General features: G+C 38.1%; 1 pseudogene; it reads left to right on the top strand.

The window, feature by feature from the left end:
- Positions 1 to 3,190, top strand: part of LOC102845841 — a 25,167-nt pseudogene extending 21,977 nt beyond the window's left edge.
- The last annotated feature ends 352 nt before the right edge of the window (positions 3,191 to 3,542 follow it).

Genomic DNA, 3,542 nt, shown 5'->3' with positions numbered 1-3,542 from the left:
AAAAAAAAAAAGAGCTGCTTAGATGGAGAAACATTGACTGGGACACAATAAGAGACTAGAGATTAAAAACATTAGCACATCAAGTTGATGCAAAAATGCTTTAGTCTATTCTGTGCCGTGAAAAGATAAACTCTGGGGAGGCAGTGGGCTTTCAAGATTGTTCATCCACAGTTTCTTCCTTCAGTATGAAAATGCAAGACAATTAGCTGCTAGTGATTTTGTCAAAGCCCAAATTTTCATTACATAAGCTATGATACTGGCATTGGCAGGAAATCAAGATTTATCATATATGCATCTCTAAGTAATAATGGTAGATTCTTAACTCTTGGTGACTTGCATTATTACTTATAAAAAGTAATAAAAAGTCATTGTGGGTGTAAAACAAGTGGCCATAACATGAGGAAAAATATTTTAGTGATTGTGAAAAACGAGCTTCTCATGTGACATAGTGGTAAGGAGCTGCACTGCAACCCAAAGGCATGTAGTTCAAATACACCACATACCACCACATGCCATGCAGGAGCAAGAGGGGCAATCTTCACCCATGCGATTTACTGCCTCTGAAAACCCTCTGGACTGTAAGCTACAGGTTGGTTCCAATTTGACAATATATAATAAAAACAAGAATGTGACAATATACTCAGTAGACATAAATGTTGTTGTTGTTGTTAGGTGCCATCAAATGATGTACAACCTTGAACAACAGTTCTGAAACGTGTCCTATCCTGTGCCATCCTCACACCTCCCTGACACACTAAAGCCAAATGAAGCAGTTACTGTGTCAATCCATCTGAATAAGGGTCTTCTTCTCCTTTGCCAATCCTCCACCTTTCTGAGCATTATGTCCCTCTCCAAGGAATATCCGCTCCTAGCAACATGCCCGAAGTAATGAGGTGAAGCCTCATCATCTTTGCCTCCAAAGAGTACTCTGGCTACACCCTCCCCAAGACATATTTGTTTGTTCTTTTGGTAGTCTATGAGATGTTCAGTGCTCTTCTGCAACACCAAGGCTCAAAGGCATCAATTCTTCTGTCATCCTTACTCATTGATCAGCTCTCAGATGCATAGTAAGTGAATGGCCTGAATCAGCTGAGCGTGTCCGAGCTCTTACCACTCACTTTCAGCTTCTATCTAATTTCTAGTTTGTTGGAGACAATAGACAATAAAAGTTGTCACAGTAGAATGACAACTCAGTCTTATAAAATGTGCCATTTTAGGTTTCTAAGAGAACAAAGTCAAACCAAAATGTTTAACAGAAGAGAATACATTGGAAGGAAGTGTGCCTGAATCAGATATAACTTAGTCCTCAAACTGACTCCTCAATAATTTGGAGAGGTCCATAACTGCCGACTTTTCCAGTGCAATACATCTCCTGATTTCCTGACTGTTGGTGCCAAGGGTTTTAATTATGAATCTAGCTAAGTTGTTGACAGTTTCATTATGTTATCCATCCATCATAATGTTTCCTATCAGTCCAGTGGTAAGAATCTTTGTCCTCATATCCTTTGATCCTCTGCAGCAAGTGTTTCAAGTCCTCCTCACTTTCAGCAAGCAAGGCTGTGTCATCTGTATAACACAGGTTATTGATGAGTCTCCTTCCAATCCTGATGCCACATTTCTCTTTATAGAGTACAGCGTCTCCAATAATTTGCTCAGCATTCAGATTGAATAGATATGTCTACCTGGTACACACAAAAATGACTACTAAAAGAGCATGTCTTTGTCTCTTCTCTATTTCTTTCCCTCACTGGTGGAAAGCTTCTTACTTCTGTTTCAGTATTGCCACATAGTTTGCTTCATAGTTTTTTGTACAGACAAGACCACAATTGTAAATTTTTGCCTGCTCTACCCTTGTACCCAACATGTACACCATTACTCCAGCCTGGCTGCAAGAAAACACCTTGTCTTGAATATTTTGGTCTAACAAATCCATGGTCAAACACCTAAATGTTTTGGTCAGTATAAATGCATGATCACTTTAATGTGATCACGCAATACACCATCACTTCACTTACTAGTATTGAATTTCTCAGATTTGTTCTGTATCTACATAAAGCATTCAACAAGTAGTTATTAAATACCTGGTTTATGTTATACATAAGTGGAGGCATTGTGTATTCACTGGTAAGAGTCTACTCTCATGAAACTTAACATTCAACCTGGAAGCTAAACTGGATGCTCTCTCCCAAAGCTGAAAACAGCTCAGTTTCAGATTCTATCTAATTTCTAGTTTGTTGGGAACAATAGACAATAGAATTCATCACAGTAGAATGACAACTCAGTCTTATAAAATGTGCCACTTTAGGTTTCTAAGAGAATAAAGTCAAGCCAAAATGTTTAGCAGAAGAGAATACATTGGAAGGAAGTGAGCTTGAGATTTGAACCAGCTAGCAATCACTTATGTGAAATCCTTAGTGCTACAGCTAGTATTTTTGCCATTGTATTCTTTAGAGTTGATTCCTAGATGTGAGAATTTTGATTTAAAGATTGAATGGACCAAAATCAATCTCCATAATAATCTATGTGTTTCCTATTGCCAAAGGGGCCCTTTAGAGTAGTGAGAGAAGATCTTCACCCTGAAACCTACAGTGTCCCTTTTCAGCAGGAAGTAGCTAAGAGAATACGCCATCCCCTTTTCCTTATGAATCAGGGTGAAGTCTCTCTCAGGAAGCAGTGATAGGGAATGCCAAAGGACACATTGACAAAGGAGATTAATCAGAACTGGCTTTGACAAGCACTGTGGCAAATGGACAATTAAAACAGACTTTCAAGGGGTGTGGGAAGAAGAACAAACTGGGGAGGAGGGTAGAGAAAATAGTGCAACAATGAGTGGATGAAAACCCAAAATCTCTGTAAATGTTCATAAAAAGTAATAAAATTTAATAATTTTAAAAAAAGATTGAATGGATATGTCATTTCATCAGATGCTGCAAAATTCTCCTCCATAAGGCTGGTAGCAGGAGTCCATGAATCTGCCAGTTTGCCTACAGCCTGACTCACAGAGTAGACTGTCAAATCTTGAGATTTTTGCCAGTATAAGACTTGATAAATGATATGGCAGTACAATTTAAATCCATATTCCCCTTATGTACAAGATGGAGAACATAAATTTATTTTCTTTTTCTGTAAACTGTCTTTTCTTTTTCTCATTTTCTCCCCTATAGGTTTTATGAGTTTCCCCTGTATTTAGAAGTCCTTTATACATTTGTGAGATAAGCCCTTTATTTGTCATATAAGTTATAATCTCTTTCTCTTGGATTGTTAAACTGTCATTACTTATGTTGCTTTTTTGTCATATATATGTTGTCAATGATGTTGAAGCTCAATTCAAGAAAACAAAGATTCTCACCACTGGGCCAGTTGGCAGCAGCATGATAAATGGTGAAGAGATTGAGATTGTTGATAGCTTCAGTTTGCTTGGCTCTGCAATCAAAACTCTTGGTACCAGCAGCCAGGAAATTAAAAGATTAATTGCATTGGGAAAGGCTGCTGTCAGAGACCTCTCCAAAGGTTGCTGAAAAGCAACGATGTCATTCTGGAGA

Source organism: Elephantulus edwardii, unplaced genomic scaffold, assembly GCF_000299155.1.
Source record: "Elephantulus edwardii isolate Elephantulus edwardi_28Jun2011 unplaced genomic scaffold, EleEdw1.0 scaffold00070, whole genome shotgun sequence".
Taxonomy (NCBI): domain Eukaryota; kingdom Metazoa; phylum Chordata; class Mammalia; order Macroscelidea; family Macroscelididae; genus Elephantulus; species Elephantulus edwardii.
Note: the sequence above shows the minus strand (reverse complement) of the source record. Positions and strands in the feature narration are given on the sequence as shown.